This window comes from Podarcis pityusensis, assembly GCF_964106645.2.
Source record: "Podarcis pityusensis genome assembly, chromosome: 4".
In the NCBI taxonomy this organism is placed as follows: Eukaryota; Metazoa; Chordata; class Lepidosauria; order Squamata; family Lacertidae; genus Podarcis; species Podarcis pityusensis.
In genome coordinates, this window is record NC_138027.1 from 15787654 (window position 1) to 15811779 (window position 24126).

The 24126-nt window shown below is 45.0% G+C and overlaps 1 protein-coding gene across 11 annotated transcripts in view; it reads left to right on the forward strand.

Moving 5' to 3' along the window:
• The window catches only part of FAT3 (FAT atypical cadherin 3), a 719557-nt gene that overhangs the window by 85611 nt on the left and 609820 nt on the right, over positions 1-24126 (forward strand). The window contains exon 1 of one of the 11 annotated variants that reach the window (XM_081001696.1): positions 10822-10949. The exons of the other annotated variants lie outside the window; for them this stretch is intronic. The gene's annotated coding sequence lies outside the window, so the exon portion shown is untranslated. Of the gene's footprint in view, positions 1-10821; positions 10950-24126 lie in introns of those variants that run through there. 11 annotated transcript variants of the gene reach the window in all.

Genomic DNA, 24126 nt, shown 5'->3' on the forward strand with positions numbered 1-24126 from the left:
ATACATTTTGGATTACAAACACGTCAAACCCGGAAGTGCGTGTCCTGCTTTGCTAATTTTTTTTGGATTTCAATCCCCTTTTTTTTTGGATTATGAACAATTTTTTTTTTGGCCCCATTGGCGAAAGCACGCCTTGGATTACAACCTGTTTTGGTTTATAAACGGACCTCTGGAATGGATTATGGTTGTAAACCAAGGTACCACTGCCGTTGGAACTGGATGCAAGGGGGAGTTCTGTCAAGTGGTGCTTGTTGATTTTCCTCGCCTCCCCCAGGAGGCCTTGTTGCAGAAGTAGGGTGAGAAAATTCAACAGTGCCTTTTCTGAAAAGCGAGATGCCTTCAGCCCGAGGCCTCTGAGGAAAAGAGCAGTGCCCCTTTCTGAAGCTCCGTCCAAGTCACGTTACGCCGACAACGTGTCAGACTGCACAAATCATTATGTTTGCTTTAATACTGTTTGGGGAAGGAGCAACACTCCTACAGTATGTGAGTCATTCCTTCTCCCTAACGTTTTTCTTTTTCTTTTTTCTGTACTCATCCGGAAGTCTCCATTCTACCAAAGCATTAATGAGCACCTAATAAAAGTCGCCGTTGGAAAGATTTGTCAAAGCAACAAAAGCTCCTTACCAAAAAGGGAAAGCACAATTAGTGTTTACTGCTTCAGGGCAAGAACTAACGACCAACGCTAATGGAGCAATACTGTAGAACATGCCGGAACTGGCAAGGAAAACCCTGTGGGGGATTCTGGCCTGCCCCCCTTTTCCAAGGGAAGCGATATTAAAAAAAATAAAATGCCACTGCTCAAAATAAATTGCAGAAAGTTGTAATTTGTGCACACGCTCCCAATGCACCTTTGACCCAAATAACAAATGTTGTAGATTAAGGGGGGAAGGCAAGAGAAGATACAAATTGTCTTAACATCGTGTAGCAATTAATCCAATTTATTAGAAACTGGCAACAACGCCAATTGTCTTAGCAATTGCCTCACAATTTAACCACTACTGTACTTTAAGGCTTTAGGCGATGGCGGCTCAGCCTTGTAGTTCTGATATCATTTTGAAGATTTGAAAGATAGAGGTGTCCGTGTGGGTGGGTGGGAGATTTTGGTTTTAATCTTCTGCTCCTCCTCTAAATCTTGTTGAAACCAGAGGAGCCACAAAGTTTAGCACCTGAATATCAAAAGAAAGGAGGTGGGCTTCTTCTTCTTTGGCGATCACTCGTAGCCAAGTAAGATTGTCTTCCATGAGCGAAGTCTTAACAGTGAGTCCATAAGCGATTGTGGAGGCCAATTCTGGATCCACACGACCTTCCACAGTGGGGAGATAGGTTTCCAGGTGGGAGCTGATCATGGTGAGGGTTTGCCAAGCGTGCCTTCCTCTTAGCACGTTTCTCCCTTGCATCCTGAGTTCAAGTGTCTTCAAAGTCCATGACACCTTGGGTAAAGGCTGTTCTCCAGTTGCAGCACTCGCAGGCCAGTGTTTCCCAGTTGCTGATGTTTATACTACATTTTTTAAGGTTTGCCTTGAGAGAGTCTTTAAATCTCTTTTCTTGACCACCAGCATTACGCTTTCTGTTTCTAAGTTCGGAATAGAGTACAGTGGTACCTTGCAAGACGAATGCCTCGCAAGACAAAAAACTCGCTAGACGAAAGGGTTTTTTGTTTCTTGAGCTGCTTCGCAAGACGATTTTCCCTATGGGCTTGCTTCGCAAGACGGAAACGTCTTGCAAGTTTGTTTCCTTTTTCTTAACACCGTTAATACAGTTGCGACTTGACTTCGAGGAGCAACTCATAGAACACGGTGTGGTAGCCTTTTTTGAGGTTTTTAAAGACTTTGGTGATTTTTGAAGCTTTTCCAAAACTTTCCCGACACTGTGCTTCGCAAGACGAAAAAAATCGCAAGACAACAAAACTCGTGGAACGAATTAATTTCGTCTTGCGAGGCACCACCGTAGTTGCTTTGGAAGACGATAACCAGGCATCCGCACAACATGACCAGTCCAACGAAGTTGATGTTGAAGAATCATTGCTTCAACACTGGTGATTTTTGCTTCTTCCAGTACACTGGCATTGGTTTGCCTGTCTTCCTAAGTGATGTGTAAAAATTTTCAGAGACACCATTGATGGAATCTTTCAAGGAGCTGGAGATGGCGTTTATAAGTGGTCCATGTTTCACAAGCGTACAGTAAAGTTGGTAGTACAATAGCTTTGTAAACAAGCATTTTTGTTTCCCTGCAAATGTCCCAGTCCTCAAACACCCTGCCCTTCAATTGGGAGAAAGGAGGTGGTAGGAGATCTTATGCAAAATGAACCTCAGTAAGCTTTGATGCTTCAAAGCAGGGGCAGTGGAACATGCATGTTGATCTGGCCTTTGTAGTACAGAACACAAGTGCCATGCCTGTGAACATTTTAAACAGCCTCATTTGCAAAGCACTCATCTTGGGGTTCAAGGGACTGGCTTATCCACGCTTTATCAGTCCCACCCTCTGGCTAATAGAGAGTTTGGGTCATTTGCTTCATCACCACATAACCCCTCCTTGTAGTATTATATGGCATAAACAGAATGCTCAAAGAACACAATTACCCATTTTGCACAGTTTGAGCCTTGAGGTGGTTGGATAGATAATTACGATTTATGACTGCCCAATAAACCCCCACTGAATTTCAGCTGAGTAGTCATTCTGGCTCTATTATGTTGCCAGCGTTGGAGATAAAGGCCAATTTCCTATTTGGAAGTTCAGTTCCATTGCCCGGCAACAGAAAATCTGACAGACGGGTACTAAATTGCAGGGTGACCTCGTCCAGCACCACCATTTCCAGCACAATAATGGCAGTCCATGAGCTGGCCGTAAAGGCTATCTCCCTCTTCCTTTTGTCCTAGCAACTGCTATGCAGAGGTTTACCACCTGTAAACATTTATTCGTTTATACCTCGTCTTTCTTCCAAGTTGGGGTTCAAGACGGCTTGCAATATTTAATAACGCCATTCTGAAACAAAAAAGTGATAAAAGCGAATTATTTTAAAAATAATAGTCAAAATGCATGAAAACACATTTGGAACTAGCAATTTTAAAAAACCCAGTTTGACCGTTGGTCAGCTTCTTCTGCATCTTCGGTTTTCAAATAGGAAGGCCTTAGCCCGCTTGCGGAAGGATAATGGAGAGGGTAAAGGTAAAGGGACCCCTGACCATTAGGTCCAGTCGTGACCAACTCTGGGGTTGCAGCACTCATCTCGCTTTACTGGCCGAGGAAGCCGGCGTACAGCTTCCGGGTCATGTGGCCAGCATGACTAAGCCGCTTCTGGAGAACCAGAGTAGCACACGGAAACGCCGTTTACCTTCCCGCTGGAGTGGTACCTATTTATTTACTTGCACTTTGACGTGCTTTCGAACTGCTAGGTTGGCAGGAGCAGGGACCAAGCAACGGGAGCTCACCCCATCACAGGGATTCGAACCGCCGACCTTCTGATCGGCAAGTCCTAGGCTCTGTGGTTTAACCCACAGTGCCACCCGCGTGGAGAGGGAGTCCATATTAACTCTCTTGGGAGGGGATTCCACAGTCTGGGAGCAGCCACAGAGAAGGCTCTGTAGTTTGTCCCCACCAATTGTGCCGCTGATGTTGATCAGGCTGGAAGAAGGAGCTCACCTGAGGAACTTGGCACCCTTGCAGGTCTGTAAACGTAGAGCAAACCTTCATGTCTGTTAACCATGGACAGATCTGTACTCCATTTCTACACCCGGTTATGTGGGTTCTGTTTCATGTCAGTGCAAGTCTCAGCTCCATCCTTATGAGCGCTGAACAATTCACAGTGATTAATACTAATTTTATGTTTACTTATTCGCGAAACTAAGTCACGCCATTCCTTCTAAAGGAGCACAGGGCAGCAAAGACTTTTGTGATAAGAAGTACAACTAAGAGCAGAATAAAAACCTATTTTAACCACATATAAACATCGAAAAACAATAGGACGTGTTTGAAACAAATTTAAGGACAGATGTAACCAGATATTAAGTGAAATTCAAAAATGCCCCATGCTCATTACTAGTTTAGTTCAGGACTACATAGGAAGCTGGCTTATACTGAGACAGACCATTTGTTCATCTAGCTCTGTTGTCTACACTGACTGGCAGCTGCATTCAGGTTTTCAGACTGGGAGTATTCCCAGCCCTAGCTGGAGCTGCCACAAGTTGAGCATGGAGCTTTCTGCAAGTTTAGGAGATGCTCTGTTGTTGAACCACATCCCTTCACTGCAACACCTATCTAGAGTATCATCTACTATGGATGGTCTACTATGGATACTACCATGGTCCTTGGAGGGCTTTCGGTGGGAAGGAACCGCCAACTGAAGTGAGCTATGTTTAATTCACAGCACTTGCTAAGTCTGCCTGAAAATGATGTGCAGGCCTCCGGATTGTGATCGATAGCCTTTCTGTTTTTGCTCATTTCATCAGCAAACTCATAAAGCTCTTGAAGGAGCGTCTGTACCCCCATCGTTCTGCCCAGACACTGAGGTCCAGTGCTGAGGGCCTTCTGGTGGTTCCCTCACTGCAAGAAGTGAGGTTACAGGAAACCAGGCAGAGGGCCTTCTCGGTGGTGGCACCCTCCCTGTGGAACGCCCTCCCATCAGATGTCAAAGAAATAAACAACTATCTGACTTTTAGAAGACATTTGAAGGCAGCCCTGTTTAGGGAAGCTTTTAATATTTGATGAATTATTGTATTTTAATCTTTTACTGGAAGCAGCCCAGGGCGAGGTATGAATAATAAATTATTATTACAGTCATACCTCATGTTACGTTTGCTTCAGGCTGCACGTTTTCAGGTTGTGTCCTGCGGCGACCCGGAAGTACCGGAAAGGGCCCAAGGTGGTTGTCACCAATGGAAGCAAAGGCTCAGAAAAAGCTCAATATGGAGGCCAAATGGCCGAAATATTGGGAAATTTTGGAACAAGAAGGAGACAAATTGAAATTGCAGAGTTTTGAGAAATTAAAAGATTAAGTGCGAGACTGGCTTCATTATTATCAGATAATGGAGGCATATAATTTGGATAAGAAAATTGACTTCCAGGTGGAAAAATCAAAACTAGAAACAGAACTGTTAGAACCCAAAACTAAGATTTTGTCAAAGATGTGTAACTTGCTGTTGAAATGGAATACTCAGGATGAAACGGTGAAATCTGCTATGATTAAATGGGCACAAGATGTCGGACATAATATTATGTTTGCTGACTGGGAACAGTTGTGGACTACAGGTATGAAATTTACGGCATGTAATGCCCTAAGAGAGAATATTATGAAAATGATATACAGGTGGTACATGACACCAGTCAAGCTTGCAAAAATCTATCATTTGCCCGATAATAAATGTTGGAAATGTAAAGAAACTGAAGGTACATTCTTTCACCTTTGGTGGACGTGCCCAAGGATTAAGGCTTTCTGGGAGATGATCTATAATGAATTGAAAAAGGTATTTAAATATACCTTTCTGAAGAAACCAGAGGCCTTCCTGCTGGGCATAGTCGGCCAATTGGTGCCAAAGAAGGATAGAACTTTCTTTATGTATGCCACAACAGCAGCAAGAATACTTATTGCAAAGTATTGGAAGACACAAGACCTACCCACTCTGGAAGAATGGCAGATGAAGGTGATGGACTACATGGAATTGGCGGAAATGACTGGCAGAATCCGAGACCAGGGAGAAGAGTCGGTGGAAGAAGATTGGAAGAAATTTAAAGACTACCTACAGAAATATTGCAAAATTAATGAATGTTAGAATGATGTCAGAATGAAGCCAAGTGGTTTTAGCAGCAATGTCTTAAAGGTGTATGTAAAAATGGAATGTTAACAGGTGAGAATCCAAAGTTATAATATATTATGTTAAAGGACTAAGATAAAAACAAAGAGGGAAAGAAATTGCTGAATTAACTAACTGAATTGGAATACAAAAAAGGGAGGTGTGAGGAGGTCAGGGAAACAAGGAAATGAATGTAAGGTATGGAAAGACTGATGTGTTTTTTTAAGTGTTTTTTATCTTTTTTCTGTATTTTGTATTTTTTTTTCTTTTATTTTTACTTTCGTCTTTTTTTTTCTTTCCTTTTAATTCATGTAATTCTTTTCTTTGAAACCTTAATAAATATCATTAAAAAAAAGGAAGTACCGGAAAGGGTTACTTCTGGGTTTTGCCGCTCCTGCATGCGCAGACGTGCAAAATGATGTCATGCGCAGAAGCGGCGAATCGTGACCCGTGCGTGTGCAGGCACGGGTTGTGTTCTTTTCAGGTTGTGAACGGGCCTCTGGAACGGATTCCGTTCGCAACCAGAGGTACCCCTGTATTATTATTATTATTATTATTATTATTATCATGATCATGGTGCCCCCAACTCCATGCCCAGTGGAGCTGTATTTAGCTTAGTGGGCTAAATGTTTGTGGCTACTGGATGCAAAATGCAAAACTAATGAAACAGAACAACTTCTGTGACCTAAGCTGGCAGATTCAGGCCACCGGTGACAGTTCATAACCTTTTCATGTTGTTCTGTTTTCTTCCCTGGCTTAGTATCATCACCCCAAAAATAATTTAAACATAGGCTGTTAATATTCATTAATTTAACTCTTCGTTGGCTTCAGCAGCACCCTTGCATTAATGACCCTTCCAGAAGCATTTTAAATTGACCTTATTCGTATGGAAATGCGATCTCCCATTAATCCAAGAGGACAGAATAGAGTCTACTGTAAACCCAGCTGTTCTGCCAATATATTTGCTGAACCTTTCTCATTGTTGACGGCAGAAACACACCCGAAACCACCCACCCACCCGTGCCGTCTCTTACAAAGGTAGCAGGAGCTGATAGCAAAAAGTGGTATTTTTGTGAAAGTTAACCGCAGGGGGTTGCCTTTTTTTCCTGGTTGTTTCGCGGGAGTGATCTGAAGGCAGCGATTGGTTTTCTCCTTCTTGATCCCAGTTTTCCTTTCATTTTTGTAAGATTAAAGGAGGGTGGGGGATTAAATATCTGTAAAGGATAAGTTCGTTAAATTGAGAGTTTTGAGCAAACAGATCACTTGCAGCCAACACCTGTGCTATTTTTGATAGCTATTTGCCATGCAATCTGTTGTGGCATGTTCTTGAGTTGTATAAAAAGAAAAGGCACAGTTGGTTGTTGACCTGTGTTGTAGGCTCAGCTTTCCCCCAGATTTTCAGTTTGCATGACAGATGTACATCTTGGCAAACTGAACGCTGGTTTAACCGTCAATTTCACCCTTCCTGCCATGCTTTACATGGGCTACCTGCTTTCCCCCCCTTGCTTTAAAAATATATATATATCAAATTTTAAAGCATCAGTTATATGGAACCTTGTTCATATTTTGTAGATTTACATATCCTGCTTTTTGGCTCACATTCTCAAAGCCGCTTGCAAGATTTGCAGAATGCTTGGGCACTATAAGAATTAGTATTGTGCTAAAAATGCATTTGCTTACCAACGGTTTCCCATCAGTTAACGTGACGACACACTGGGAAATTATCAAGAGAAGAGGATACTTTGGGGAAAGGTGCAGGACTTTGTTGACTTTCAAGGTGGCTGAGGGATTTGGTGAACGTCTTTTCATTCTACAAATCACACCTTAGGTCTGATTGGAATGTGGTCAGAAGTTTAGGGATCTCCCACCTAGGATTTGCCATAATATCTGAAATTTCATTGTTTATCACAAGCTATCAGTCCAATGCTATTTAGAAGGTTGATTTGGGAGACTTCCAGTTATATGCAATCCACATCTTTGCTGCCAGTTTGAATTACTTAATAAGGTCTTTGGGCAGGAGTCCAGGGTCATTAGGTTCAGGTTTTATTTATTGAAACCACTCTTTAATTAGATATATCAAGGTGGCATACAACATTCAGAATACAATAAAATCATTCATAGTATCCATGAAAGGGCAATTGAAAACCGTCAATAAAACATCAGTAGATACTGGTTGGTGAAAAAATGGAACTTCCTATTGTGTCCTATTGTGTCTTAAAAAAGGCATTTTTCAGGAGACATCTAACTGAGGGTAAGGCTGGTTCCTGACAAACCTCTACTTGTAGGGAGCTCAATGGGGCAGGGCCAGTGTGGTGTAGTGGTTAAGAGCGGTAGTCTCGTAATCTGGGGAACCGGGTTTGCTTCTCCGCTCCTCCACATGCAGCTGCTGGGTGACCTTGGGCCAGTCACACTTCTCTGAAGTCTCTCAGCCCCACTCACCTCACAGAGTGTTTGTTGTGGGGGAGGAAGGGAAAGGAGAATGTTAGCCGCTTTGAGACTCCTTAGGGTAGTGATAAAGCGGGATATCAAATCCAAACTCTTCTTCTTCTTCTTCTTCTTCTTCTTCTTCTTCTTCTGCACTAAATCCTGGTCCCCAGTGAAGGCCATCCGAACCTTAGGGTCATGCAAAACCATCAGAAGTGCCCCATCAGAAGATCTTGGTGATCGAGGTGGAGTAATGAAGCAGCAGCATAGATTCAGGTGTTACCTATGGTCTGGTGTGAAGAAAACCCTCGTAGTCACTAAGAGATAGGTGGTTGTTTTTGTTATAATAACATATTTATTTTTATTCTGCATTTTCCCCACTCAAGGCAACTTGTGGATAGAAACAGGGACTGCTAAAAACATGGAAACACGTTCCTCAGCCCTCAAACCTTTGGACATCCCCACCAAATGAATATTAGTGTTTTCTTAAATGAATTGCAGGATTGTTTCGCATGTTGTCTTGTCCCCCTCCATCTTGAGATCAGTTTGATGCAACGTGGGTTACAAATATGTTTTTAAGAAACCAATATGATTGAAATATGATTTAAGATCTTCCTTGCAGGCCTTATCCAGCCTCTTCACTGTCTGAAATACAGTAAGCAGTTGCCCATAGTAACTTTAGCAGTACCATTGGGGGTGCAGGAGCAGTTCCATTCAAAATACATTCGAAGCCCAATGAAATTCACAGTTTCCGAAGCAAGTCTGCGACCCCCCCAAACCCCCCAGCGATGCTTTGAAATTTGCGCTTATCCAAATTTTTCAACATAGCGCTCCAATCAGTGTTTACAAAAATGCATATCGGGCAGGGGGTCTAAAAACGAAACATACTGATTGTTAAACAACTCTGGGAATTGTAGCCGGGAGGTTGAACAGGGGTCTCCTAACAATTCCCAGTACAGTGGTACCTCGGGTTACATACGCTTCAGGTTACAGACTCCGCTAACCCAGAAATATTACCTCGGGTTAAGAACGTTGCTTCAGGATGAGAACAAAAATCGTGTTCTGGCCGCGCGGCAGCAGCGAGAGACCCCATTAGCTAAAGTGGTGCTTCAGGTTAAGAACAGTTTCAGGTTAAGTACGGACCTCTGGAACAAATTAAGTACTTAACCCGAGGTACCACTGAACCTTAAACAAACTACAAAGAATTGTTTTTTGGGGGGTGAGTCACAAGTGTTTAAAGCGGAATGTATGGTGCGGCCGGGGTCTATAAACGTGGTGGCCATGACTGCAGCAATATTGCGGGTTTGGGGAGTACTGCAGCCTTGTAAATGCCAGTGTCCACACATCTAATCCCCACGTGGAGCTGCATTCCTTGCAGATGGCGTGCACTGATCCTGGCCACCCGTCTTTAGACGTTTGCACGGGGGGCGGGGAGCTGCTGTAAAAGTGAAGCACCCCCCCCCCCGGTTGTCTATTCCGTCTCTGCCAAAGCCACTAACTTATATAATGGGCAGCCAGTGTGTTCTGTGGCATGCTTAAAGGCCAGCTATTATCATCACACAGCCATTCACTGACCACCACCATCCTCTTTTCTGTTGACTCATCATTCCTCTCCCCACCCCCACCCCGAAGAAGCGCCAGCCTTTAGGAACCGCAGATTCTCTCTCTGGAACTGACCCCCCCTCCCCACCACTTTCCGTGATATCCAGGGCTTCTAAAGCACAGCTTATTTTTAAATCAATCGTAGGCTGCGCAGCTAGCAAAGCAGAGTGTTAATTGGGTCCAGTGGAATTCTCATTCCCATGGGGGCTCCTCGAAAAAGAGAGCTTCACCGAGGGGGGGGGGAGGGAGGAGAGGAAATATATGCAAGCCAGCTACGTCAGCCGCAAGCAGAGAAGGCTTCTATGTGCGATATTGCAACAAACGGGTTTTTTTTTTAATAAGTGACTCTTTTCCCACACCCGTTGTATTCAGTTTATGATGTGGGGAGAGGGGGGGGGGGCTGTTAGTTTATTCAGATGCAATCTGCCTTTAAGGAAGAACAGGGGTAAAAGGGGGGGGGCAGGGAATCTCCCTAATCTGTATTATAGCCCCTTTGCAAGCTCCCTCCTTTGCAAACTCCAGAGTGCAATTTGCCATGCCTGTCCTTGTCAGCATTGTTCTGGTACTAATTCCATATGTATGTCACATAGGAGCTCTGCGCGCTCGTCGTCTCCCCCCCCCCACCAATTCGCTCCCCTTCCCACCGTCCATCTATTGCTTCCCCTCCCCCAACTCCTAAAGGCAGATTCCCCCTCCCCATCCTTACCCCTTCCCCTCCGAGGAAACGTGGTAGCAGGGAAATTCAAACTTTAAACAGGCTACATATAGCCTGAGTACCCGGTGAAGATGAGTGTAGCTTAGTGCTTACTCGGTTCCCCCCATTCCTCCCCCCCCTTGAGTTGTTGTCCCCCCAAAAAAACAAACCCCTCCACCCTCCGCGCTCTCCCTCTCTCCCTCTCTCTCTATTTATAACACAAAGCTTTTGAAAGAAAACTAAGACTGGGCCCCGTTCTCTCTCTGCTTTCGCTTGTTACCGTGGCAGCGTGTGCATCTCAGTGCCGGAGAATGAGGCAAGCTGGCAGCGGTTTTTGCTTCTGCCCCTTGCGCTTGGGATTACGGGAGAGGAGCCCTCAGAGGGACGTTCGCAGCAAGGATGCCCTACCGAGTTTGTTATGTGCTACTTATTCCGGTTAAAAGGTGAGAGCTTCTCTATAAGTGGGTTGCTTGTTTGTTTTGGATCCCTTTTCTGGTAAAAATCTGTGTGCATTGTTCAGTTGCGAGAGCTTGCTGTTCATTAGCTTGTGGGAGTGAGTGAGGGAGAGAGAAAGAAAGGAAGGAAGGAAGGAAAGAAAGAAGGAAAGAAAGAAAGAAAGAAAGAAAGAGTGTAAAGGTGGAGTTTTGCATCTTGCAAATAGTACATCCCTCCAACCTCCGAAGAGTGCTTGGTCCGTAAGAATTTCCCCCGGTGTCACAAGTGTTTTCCGCTAGTAAAAAAACATGGTGAAATGAATCGCGAGTGCAGAAATAGTGCTTCGTTTCCTTGTTATTCCCATGGTATTCTGCCATGTGGGGTTGCCTGCGCGACATGCAAGACCTGAGAGAGAGAGAGGAAGAGAGATTCACAGAGAAGGGGCAGATGTGTATATTATTGACACTTGGTGGGTGGAAAAAGAAGAAATAAGAAGCTATAAGCAATGTGGATGCTTTTCATCCCTTTTATGGTGAAGTTTGATGTCCTCAACACTTCTCCTCAGGTAAGGGGATCTTAGCTCTGCATATCCAAAGTTTAAGGATTGCCCGTTTGAGTGAACAGCCCTTGCTGTGGCAAGTTGTTCCGTTCGTCTCCTGTTGCCCCTCTCGGTCAACGCTTCTCAAAGCCCGTGACCCCCTTTGGTGCATGGGGGATACCTTCTTAACAGATAGGTTTTGTACCTGGGTTGCAAAAATACACACACGCCTGGGCTGTGTTGGGAAATACGCTGTGTGTGTGTGTGTTGTGCAGGGCTTGCGCCTTTAAAAGGAAGTCTTCCCCCAAACACCCGCACCATTCATGCGGAAGACACGCAGGAGGCACAAAGATCTACGCTGCAAACGCTTCGGTCCTGGAGTTCAGTCTGTGTTATTTTGTACCCGGGTATCAATACAGAGCTACAAAACTATCTCTTATGAGGCATCCCTGATGGCCAGATGGTTTTCCCATGACGTTGCCCTTTGCAACCTTCCTGTCTTTAATGTCATTTTGAAATAAACTTAACTAGCTAACTGACATTCACACAGCACATTTAAACTACATGGCTTCCCCCTCCAAAAGATTCAAGGGAACTGCAGTTTTCTACCCACAGAGCTACAGTTCCCAGCACCCTTAACAAACTTCAGTTCCTAGGGTTCTTTAAGGGACGCCATGTGCTTTAAATGTATAGTATGGATGTGACTAGGGACGCAGGTGGCGCTGTGGGTTAAACCACAGAGCCTAGGACTTGCTGATCAGAAGGTTGGCGGTTCGAATCCCTGCGACGGGGGTGAGCTCCCGTTGCTTGGTCCCTGCTCCTGCCAACCTAGCAGTACAAAAGCACGTCAAAGTGCATGTAGATAAATAGGTACCGCTCCGGCGGGAAGGTAAATGGCATTTCCGTGCGCTGCTCTGGTTCTCCAGAAGCGGCTTAGTCATGCTGGCCACATGACCCGGAAGCTGTACGCCGGCTCCCTCGGCCAATAAAGCGAGTTGAGCGCCGCAACCCCAGAGTCGGTCACGACTGGACCTAATGGTCAGGGGTTCCTTTACCTTTACTATGGATGTGACTAAAGTGTAGGAAGACTGGTCCAGAGGTGAGTGGTAAAAGGACTTCTTGCTGCCCATAGTTTGGGGTGGGGAGGATTTTTACCTGGAAAACTTCAGGATCAGAGAAGCTTGACTCTCCCGAGTCTTTCCCTGCAGATTGCATTGCAGCTTCCACGTTGCAATGAAAGAATTTGGGTACGAAAACAACAACACCACGGTGATAAGAGTTGCGTACATGACTTTGACCCTCAGCCTTCCCTACCTCACTAGGTTGCTGGGTGGAGAAAACCCATAAAAGCTCATGTAGATCCTTCTGAGTTCTTTGGAGGATGAAAGCAAATGTGGAAACGGATGGAGGAAATAAATCCACAAAGAAAGTTAGTAGTGCACAAATTGCTGCCAACAAAAACCCGTGTGAGTAATTTCTGGCACGCTGATTGCTTGGAAGAAGTAAAAAATAAACTCCATAAGCCAATCCAATTCTCTTCCAATTTTACAAGTGTGTTTTTCCCCCCTTTCCTTTTCCCCACTTGCCTGATCTTCTGGAGTTGATTCTTCCTTGCCAGAGGCATCCAGGACAGTGCATATTTACAAGCCCATCTTTAATGCTTATAGACTTTATAGGTTTTCCCAACATTCGGCTTTGATGTTGATACTTGCCCGGAGCTCTTGTGGCAAGGTGGCTGCAATTCCAAACAGAATAAAGGCATAGTGGGTCCCGTCCCCAGGGTCTGCATCAGCTCAGCGTTTATTCTACACTGTGCATCCCTGCTTGGGAGACTTCTTTGGCGGCAAAGCGCTGGACCGTGTGTGGGAGAAGTCATTGTGTAGTTGTCCCTCGTTCATAACAGCTAATTAAGGCTTTGTGTAAAGTAGCACATCCAGGGTTGTGTGTAAAATACATTCGTTTTTAAGGAAGTAATATAGGCCACAACAATCAAAGGTGTATTTTGCAGCTTCCCCTCCAGTGTCAGACGAAAAAGGGGGAAAGGTGTTTTATCTGCTACAGCAGGCGAGCTGGGTGGTGGAAAGGGCAGAATAAATCTCTTTATGCTAAACCAGACATTCACAGATATTCATTTGGTCCTGCATTGTCATGGCGCTCACTTAGGAGAAATCTCACAAGGTTCGCAACCTTCTTGCCCTTTCCTACGCACTCATTCTTCGCTCGTTCAAGAGGGAACTTCATGGTGGTGACCAGAAACTAAAGGGTGGGTGGATCAGACACCCCCACACTCAAGTTCATTGAATTTGCGGGAGGTGTTGCTGTGTGTCGGTGGGGAGGATGACACACACACTTTGTGTCTGCCAACACATGAGCATGCACCAAGATGTTGCCTCCCAAATTTGCTAACGTTGGGTGCTGGACTGCTAGGCACGCAGGAAGGGCTGAAGTTCAGTGGTTGAGCAGCAGGGTTGGCGATACCTGGTTTTCAACATGGTGATATATCACCAGCTAAACATCGCAATATACTCATATATCATAGAATTGTAGAGTTGTAGAGTTGGAAGGGATCCTGAGGATTATGTAGTAGTATAGCCCCTTGCACTGGGATGCAGGTGGCGCTGAGGGTTAAACAACAGAGCCTCTTGAGCTTTGCCGATCAGAAGGTGGGCGGTTCGAATCCCTGTGACGGGGTGAGCTCCTGTTGCTCGGTCCCTGCTCCTGCCCACCTAGCAGTTTGAAAGCACAAAGTGCAAGTAGATAAATAGGTACCGCTCTGGTGGGAAGGTAAACGGCGTTTCCGTGCACTGCTCTGGTTCGCCAGAAGCAGCTTACTCATGCTGGCCACATGACCCGGAAGCTGTATGCCAGCTCCCTCGGCCAATAAAACGAGATGAGCCCCGCAACCCCAGAGTTGTCTTCGACTGGACCTAATGGTCAGGGGTCCCTTTATCTTTTACAGCCCCTTGCAATGCAGAAATATACAACTGTTCATTTTTGGGAATCAAACATCATGATGTTTGAAATAAGGATGGAGCTATGTAGAGGCATTGGCTGGCACCACGGTTTTCCCCACATTGTGATTTTTGCATAGCACACACATATTGACATATTGCCAGGTCAGAAATTATGAAACCAATATCACAAGATGGACTTCAAATTGGTTCTGGATAATATATCAATATATCACCCAGCCCTATCAAGCACTATCAAGCACAGTATACCCGAAGGAGCGTCTCCACCCCTATCGTTCTGCCCGGACACTGAGGTCCAGTGCCGAGGGCCTTCTGGCGGTTCCCTCACTGCGAGAAGCCAAGTTACAAGGAACCAGGCAGAGGGCCTTCTCGGTAGTGGCACCCGCCCTGTGGAACGCCCTCCCACCAGGTGTCAAAGAGAAAAAAAACTACCAGACTTTTAGAAGACATCTGAAGGCAGTCCTGTTTAGGGAAGCTTTTAATGTTTAACAGACCACTGTATTTTAATACTTTGTTGGAAGCCGCCCAGAGTGGCTGGGGAAACCCAGCCAGATGGGCGGGGTATAAATAATAGATTATTATTATTATTATTATTATTATTATTATTATTATTATTATCCTTTGCATGTCTGAGGTCCCAGGTTCAGTCTTACTGGTTTGGCTGGGAGAGATACTTGGGAGCTGCTGCCAGTCAGTGTAGACATTATTGCCCTGGATGAACCAATGGTCTGACTTGGTGTGAGGAAGCTTCCTCTGTTCTTCAGTTTTGCTGAATTTTGCCCAAACACTTTGAGAAGTGTTGTTCTTTTGGAACATGAATATGACCACATCCGAAATGCTGCTCTGAACTATTTTGGGGATAGAGGGGCTCCATTTGCTCTTTGAATTTGCTTAACCGTGCCATGTGGAAAGGCACCCCTTTTCAAATCATCTCCTTTAAGATGATCAGGAGGAAATCCAGCTGAACAGCCTCCTTTTCCTAATCCGACTTTGCTTCCAGCCTTGCCTATATGCAGGCTTTAAATAAGTGGAAAGTCTACCAAAAGCCCAGTGATTAGGGGGAAAGCTCTCATTTGCGGTGCTTTCAAAATCCAAGGTGCGAGGGGAAAGGAAATCCCCTCTGAAGGGCACGCATGTCTTCAATGTCACAGTTGTTAAGAATGTGTGCAGAAAAACTAGGAGGTTTATTTTTTAATACATTCTCTTCTGGGGCAGAACGTGACAAAAGAGTTTTGAGGGTTGGCTAGGGATTTATCAGTGCATTAATATCAGAGACCTTAAACTGCTGTCTTCTTCTTCCTCCATAAGTGACTTAACGCCACTTCTCAAGTTTGTGGCGTCATCCCACTGACATAATACGTCAGGTGTGGGAAACCTTTGACCCTCTAGGTGTCGATGAACTACAGTTCCTGTTCCTATTGCTCCCCAGCAATGCAGCAGGCTCCATGGAAAATTGCTCTTAGCTTTGTGGCTGCTCTCTCTCCCCCCGCCCCCCCCCCCCCAGATATTGGATCGCTCCCCACTTATTCCCCCTCCCCTTACCCTTCCAAATAAATGAACAGATCATGTTTTCTCTGTGGCTTAAAATGACAAGGAAAAGTGATTCTAAAGACAGGCTTACTGCCCAAATGAGAGAGAATACAGGGCCCTCTTGTTTGAAGAGTATTAGCATGAGAATGAAGGGGCTGCATGGTGTGTTGGTTTAAGGTGCCCATGCAGAACTGAGGGGGGAGGGAGACCAGGACTGTTGTGATTTCCAGAGCCTGCAAAACCATTTTTTGTGCCATAAATAGTCTCCACTTTCTCCTGCAGAATTTAACAGAAATGCAAAAGGCCAAACTCTTCGTAAGCCATTATTTTAAGTACACGATAGCTGCCCAAGGTGATCTTCCTGTGCCTCTTCCCTGAGACAACGGGTTGTATTCAACTACCGTTTACTCAGAGTAAACTCACTGAAGTTAATAGCCATTACTAAGATGGGTCTATTTTAATGGGCTTACTCTGAGTAATATAGCTAGTCGAACACAACCCAGTGGGTTCTCCCCTTGCTCCTGCAAATTTTCAGCTGAGTAAACGTTTCTCTCCCAAGTTATGCAAGAATAATGATTGAATTTTAAGAACACCCCGGTGAATAGGTAATTCCCTTTTCTCTGTTTTCCTTTCATGGAATTGGGAGACAAGAGAGGAGGACTAAGAAAACAAGTTTGCCAAGCAAAACAGAGTTGCTACCAAACTTTACTTAAAAGAAGAGTCTGTGGTGAAGTGAAATGGGCTGGCAGAATTATCCGTGCCTTTCAGAAACTATTTCTGCAGATCTGAGGCAAGTGCTGCCTCTTTCATTAAACCTATTCTCAGCCCCGAACTCAGTTCCCCAGCTTCCTGGTTGGTTTGTCCTGCTCTTACCTGGAAGTTGCAAGCTTAGTCCTGCTTCGCCTGGACTTTCTGTATTTTAGCTTAACCTTCACACTCTGTATAAGTCAGTGGAACTCAGAAAGCTTTCTCTCATTCTGTCCACCGTCTTAAATGTATGTTTCAGCAATTCTTAGCATTTATCAGTTTCTTCTTGGAACTGATTTCAACAGCCCAGTTGCACAGTGGCGAAATTGCATGGGTGCTGTTGATAACATGCCATGGTGGGCCGTGAACCCTACACAGAACCAGGCGTGAGCAACTTGTGACATGCTGACCTAAATGCAGCTCACAGCCTCATATGGTGGCTCATGGGGGTCTGTTTCTGCTGCCTACCTGAGTCTATGCAAACAGGAGGTGGTCAGGTATCTGCAACATATGCCTTTTTGGCATCATCTTGACCATTATATGTTAGGCTGACCTGGAAAGATGGGTTGTTGGTCTGGTGTAATTTTTGAGTGCACGTCAAATGCCATTGTAGTATTTGGGAACGTTCATATACTCAGGAACATGATGATCACATATTTTGCATGTGAAAGGTCTCAAGTTTAATCCCAGGCATCTCTAGGTCCGCTAGTATTTTGTATGAGTGTCTGTTTTTAGATAAACGAATCCACTAATTAGGTAGCCAAATATCACAATCACATGGAGTAACAATAAAAGGTAAGTGGTCTTTTGGATTACTTTTGGGGTATCCTGTTTCCTTCCCTCTGGTTTCTTAAAACTCGGGGGGGGGGCACACTCACATACAAATAGTTTCCATTTTAAATAAAAGCACACATTCTACTCATGTAAAAACACCAGGCAGGCCCCACAAATAACCCAGATGCATTTTAAATAAAAGGACACATTTTACTCATGTAAAAACAAGCTGATTCCCGGACCGTCTGCGGGCTGGATTGAGAAGGCGATTGGGCTGCATCCGGCCCACAGGCCTTGGTTTGCCTACCCCTGCCCTAGAGGCTCCCATCAGCTCTAACCACTCACTGGCCATGCTAGCTAGAGTTGTGGGGAGTTGTGAGTTCAATAAGACCCAGAGGCATATAGGTTTTTATCCCTGCTATGTGGTCCATAAACAGATCAACAAGCCTTGGGGTGCACAGAAAGAGAACAGCATCCAGATACAGTGGTGCCTCGCAAGACGAAATTAATCCGTTCCGCGAGTCTCTTCGTCTTGTGGTTTTTTCGTCTTGCGAAGCACGGCTATTAGCGGCTTAGCGGGGCTTAGCGGCTTAGCGGCTATTAACGGCTTAGCGGCTATTAACGGCTTAGCGGCTTTAAGAAAAAGGAAACAAACTCGCAAGAACTCACAAGACATTTCGTCTTGCGAAGCAAGCCCATAGGGAAATTCGTCTTGCGGATCGACTCAAAAACGGAAAACTCTTTCGTCTAGCAAGTTTTTCGTCTTGCGAGGCATTCGTCTTGCGGGGCACCACTGTATGCCAACATAGTTCACCTGTCATCTGCTCAAGAGCATTCCAAGGAGAACTGTGGGAACATCATCCTTTGCACTGTGCGTTTTGTCTTGCATTTAAAAATACAGTGGTACCTCGGGTTAAAAACTTAATTTGTTCTGTAGGTCCGTTCTTAACTTGAAACTGTTCTTAACCTGAGATACCACTTTAGCTAATGGGGGCCTCCTCCTGCCGCCACGCCACCGGAGCACAATTTCTGTTCTCATCCTGAAGCAAAGTTCTTAACCTCAGGAAGTATTTCTGGGTTAGCAGAGTCTGTAACCTGAATCGTCTGTAACCCAAGGTACCACTGTACTAACAGTGAAGATGTGCATCTACAAGTAAACACATTTTTGTTTTTGAGTAAGTGGTTACCTTTTTCTAAAGTGAGCCATGTACTTATGAGCCTACAATTTTATGCTTTCCCCCTCCTTACTTCTTTTTTTTAAAATTATTTTTAAGCCCAGTGCAATTATCTGCCATTTTGGGGAGTGCCTACTTTTTACTGAAAAACAAGATACACAAATAGTAAATATTACTCACCTGATAACGGGTCTCACCTTCTCCTTACCCTATGCTAATAAAAGCAGATTGGGGATGATTATGAGCTAGATAAATCACGGAAGCATAAAAATCATACAGCTGTAGAGTTGGAAGGGGCCCCGTAGAGTCATGTAGTCTAGCCCCCTGCAATGCAGGAATCTCAGCTCAAGCATCCATGACAGATGGTCATCCGAGATCTGCTTAGAAACCTCCAAGGAAGGAGAATCTACCACCTGCCGAGGGAGATCCTTCCACTGTCAAACAGCTTTTGCTGCCAGAAAGTTCTCCCTGATGTTGAGCCGGAATCTCCTTTCTGGTAACTTGAAACCATTGGTTCGAGTCCAGCCCTCCAGAGTGGGAGAAAACAAGCTTGTTCCCACTTCCATGTGATAGGTAAAGGTAAAGGGACCCCTGACCATTAGGTCCAGTCGTGGCCGACTCGGGGGTTGCGTGCTTATCTCGCTTTATTGGCCGAGGGAACTGGCTTTTGTCCGCAGACAGCTTCCAGGTCATGTGGCCAGCATGACTAAGCCACTTCTGTTGAACCAGAGTAGCGCACGGAAACGCCGTTTACCTTCTCGCCGGAGCGGTACCTATTGATTCTACTTGCACTTTGACGTGCTTTCGAACTGCTAGGTTGCACGAGCAGGGACTGAGCAACGGGAGCTCACCCCGTCGTGGGGATTCAAACCGCCGACCTTCTGATCGGTAAGCCCTAGTCTCTGTGGTTTAACCCACAGCGATAGCCCCTGAGATATTTGAATGCTGGGAAGGAAAGGGTTATGTTAATTTTCTCCATTATTGACGCTTTCCTTTATGATACTGCTTCTGTTTTGGCTTCCAAGTTGTCCAGGCTGGTGTTGGTTTTTTTAACCAACCAACCAAAACCTACGAATCAAACCGGTAAAAAAAACCTCCCTGTAATGTGTAGTTTTAGCCTTAGGAGAAAGGGAGAGGGACCGTGTGGGATGGGTCAAATTACTGGACCTCAAGCAACCTGCTCACATATTACGAGAGATGAGCTGGGTAAATTCCTATCTTACAAATCCAAAGTTTGCTGTGTAGAGATGCTATGTAGAGAGGTATACAATGTACAGTCTTCAAGAAAAAAGATTAAGAAAATCCTGAAATCTGACAAAGTAGATAAGTAAGGGAAGATCAGCAAGGATGGTGTCAAGGTGAGTTGCAAAGCTTGAGTGGATCAAGAAACCTGTTTGAACAACAAAGGATTGAGGTGTGTGTTAGATGAAGAGCAGTTTGCAACAGCAGGGAAGAGCTTAGCGGATTGCAAGGTGGGATCAACATCTGGGCAGAGTTGTTGAAGCTGAACATTTGCTAATCTGGAACGAGAACTTTGCACCAAGAAAGCAAAGTTTGCCGATATAAAATGGAGCGCGCACTAGATCTGGAGTTCCTTTTGCAACATGAGCATCTTGTGCAAGATGCACAGATCTGCTCCCAGATAAGATGCAAAGCAACAAGTCTGTACCAAGATGCAAGAAAAGGTGATCTATCTGCTAAAAGTCTGTCCTCTTTTAATAATAATAATAATAATAATAATAATAATAATTTTATACCCCACCCATATTGTATGTGCTTAAGGAACTGTGGGTTGGAAGAGTAACCCAACAATGCTCTTACAAGAAGTCTTTGAACCGTTGTGGTACAGTTTCAACCAGGGTTGAAATCCCCACTCAGGCATGAAGGCAATCACTAAGCCAGGGTTTCCCAAACTTGGATCTCCAGCTATTTTTGGACTACAATTCCCATGATCGCTGAGCACTGGTCCTGCTAGCTAGGGAGGATGGGAGTTGTACTCCAAAAACAGCTGGAGACCCAAGTTTGGGGAACCCTGCACTAAGCTATCTAACTCATCCTGTTATATGGATGGAACAGTGTTCGAAACTCCCGTTGTTCTAGGCGCATTTTGCGACAGGGAATTTCATTAGCATGAGCAGTTTCTGAGCTCTGGGCGCAGTACTGCGCCTAAAATTTCAGATTAAAACTGTGGAGTGGAAGGAAAGGAGGACCTTTTTCTGCCTCCCCACTTCTAGCTACTTGCTGACGACTGGAGAAGAGACCCTCTTAAGAACATTAGAGGGGTGGGCAAGGGAAGGACTAGACCATGTGAAAAATGAACATAACCATTTAGCTCCTAGCTCTCATAACACTGGGATAGAATGGGATAGAATAACTTTAATAAACTTTAATAAAATTCTTCTTCTTCTTCTTCTACTACTACTACTACTAAACGAATAACTTGAATTTCACAACTGAAGGGCTGACACAGAGAATGCCCTTTTCCGGGCTAACTCCTGCCCCCACAAAAAAACTTTTGAGGGAGGTGCAGGGGAGCACCAATTTCTGGCAAGATCTCCCAAGTTCCACGAGATCTCCTGATATTTCGATGAAATCTTGCCGGAAATAATCGCTGATGCTGACATCGCTTCAGGGGCTTAGGCCGTCTGAGGCAGCTGCTTCACCCTGCCTTGTGTGTGGGCCGGCCTGGGTGAGCTGGAGCTACGAAAAGGGTCCCCTCTGCTGATCCTAGCACCTGGGAGGGTCTGGGAGGGAAGGAGGTGGTATTTCAGATACTTGGGGACCTAAGTCTTTCAGGGCTTTAAACACCATTGAGAGCACATTAAATCGGTTCTAGAAACAAACTGGTAGCCAGTGTTGCTGTTTTAGAATGCAGGTTACGTGAGTTCTGAAGGAAACCCCTGCTAAGAATCTTGCATTTTGGGCTGGTTGAAGTTCCCGAGTTGTCTTCTAGGACAGCCCCTTTGGAGCATGGAGTACCATGGCAAGTCATCTCTGTCCAAAAGCGTCCATAGCTGGTGAATGATTTGGAGTTGGAAAAAGGCAATCGGCTCCTGTGGCCACCTGGGGACTAGTGACAGTGCCAAAGTATATATAAAAGGAAGGTGCAAAACTTGCATTTGGCTGGTCCAAAGCACTAAAGAGAGTGTAAAAACCAACAGACCCATCACCGTTTTCCTTGAGTTAAATTGTCATGGTACAGCTGCCCTTTGTGAGCTGTGGGCAAACTGAAACGTATCATTATGCTCTCTTGCCACTTGCTTGGGTGTTATAACTGTTTCTGGAAACGAAAAGACACATTCTCTTGTTTTTTTTAAATGGGGGGGGGTAACGCTATAAAGAATGGCAACAACAGTTTCATGTATGCATCTGCTGTGTGTTATTTCCTGCCGTTAACTCCGTAACAAGATGCTAAGGCGCGTACGGGGTGTGTGTGCTTCTACACACCAAACAATAGCATCCTTTCTTGAAAGGTACCTTGTTAGCAATTCTGCTATCACCACCCCCTTTTCCTGGGTTTGCAGCATGTTTAAGCTATCACGGCGTCAGTGGCATTGACAGTTTTCGCACTAATAAATGGTCCAAAAGCTTTGGAAATTCTCGGTGGTGATTTAGGAGTTACGGCAAACGTAGCACTCTCTAATTTCACCATTACAGTTTCCTTGGATACGGAACATTTTTGCATAGAGTTGCATAGATGCTTTCTTGCTATAATCGTTCCAATAAGTTGGGGCTTTGGAAGAAGAAGAAGAACGCTCGGAGGCGAAGGCAGATGAATGCTTTGTATTCTCATCACCAGAGAGGGTGGCAGGGGGAGAGGAGTCTTAACTTTGGCAATTAATCTGTGCAGTTTGCTTTGAGTCCAGAGCTGGCTGCAGTTTGAGCCACTGTGGAAAGCTTGGGTTTGTTTAGGGAAGCGTTGGCACTTTGGGTTATGCTGTGAATCGTGAGTTGCAACCAAGCAAGTCAATGCTTGTGTGAAGATTATGAAAGAGGGTTTGTCTTCTCTCTGCATTAAGTCTTGCACTGTTTTGTGTACAGTTACCCTGGTATATATACTGAACGATAGAGTACCCCGAAAGGAGTGAATTGGGCTACTGAGGATTTGCAGAACCTTGTTTAACAGGATGCAAAGAGTTGTCGATGTATCTGATAGCTAGCCAAAGGCTTGTGGATTTTTGCATTTTCCCTAGAAAGTGGTAATCCCATGTTTAGGTGAGCGTATTCTGAAAGGAAGTGCATAGTTTGGTGGCTGTCCTAAAACCCCCCCACAGTGCTAGCTTGAAGACTTCTTAGATTTAATTGGTGAGGTTGATAGAGCAGTGTCTTGCAAAACACAGAACTTGCAGCTAGGGTTCATGTGGAATTTTTGACAGTGGTGTAGAAATAACTTGTGAAGGAGCTCATAATGACAGTCGTACCTTCATAGCCCCCAAGGAGAGTTGAAAAATGCAGGTAGCACTGTTGATTCATTATACCTTCTTCTTCTTCTTCTTCTTCTTCTTCTTCTTCTTCTTCTTCGGCAGTCACTCGTAGCCGAGTAAGATTGTCTTCCATAAATATGGTTTTAACAATGAGTCCATAAGTGACTGTGGAGGCCGATTCTGGACCCACACATCCTTCCACAGTGGGGACATTGGTTCCCGGGCGGGAGTTGATCACGGTGTGGATTTGCCAAGCGTGCCTTCCTCTTAGCACATTTCTCCCTTGCGTTCTGAGTTCAAGTGGCTTCAAAGTCCATGACACCTTTGGTAAAGGCTGTTCTCCAACTGGATAACAAGTGGTATTCATTATAACACACACACACACCCCCTACATCCCTAAGCACTGCATATCACCATAGCAATTTAGTACGGTCAACATAAGAACATAAGGAACAGCAGAAGAACATAGTTCAGGCCAATGGCCCACCTAGTTCAGCATCCTGTTCTCACAGTGGCCAACCAGATGCCTGTGAGAAGCTTGATTGCAATCCTATGCACAGCTTCTTAGGAGTAAGGGCCACTCAATTTAGTGGTGCTTACCACCGACTGCATCAGTTCAGCTTGCGAAACACATTGCAGTCCCACCCCCGGGAGCAAGGCCTGTTGGGAGAAGGTGAACAAACTGGAAAAGACAACTTTCCGGTATTAAAAAAAATGTGGCCATAGCTTTATTGGCTCCAGATGTAGGTAGGATTTGGGCATATACCCCTCTCAGCCTCCTGTTGGAGGACTGAGGCATGGCAGGGTTGATCATGCGATAGATGGTTCCATCGCAAGACACGGTCTCTACGTGGATGGAAGGAAGCTCTGTGGCCCATCTGCCTCTGGCCTTGGCTTCTGGGCAGAGACTTTGGTTTCTCTGGTACTTCTGCCACTGATGCCATAGCTCACGCTCTGGGGAAAAAAATGCCCTGGGAATGGCTTATGGAATATTTGCAAAGAAATTGTTAACAGATAAGAAAATT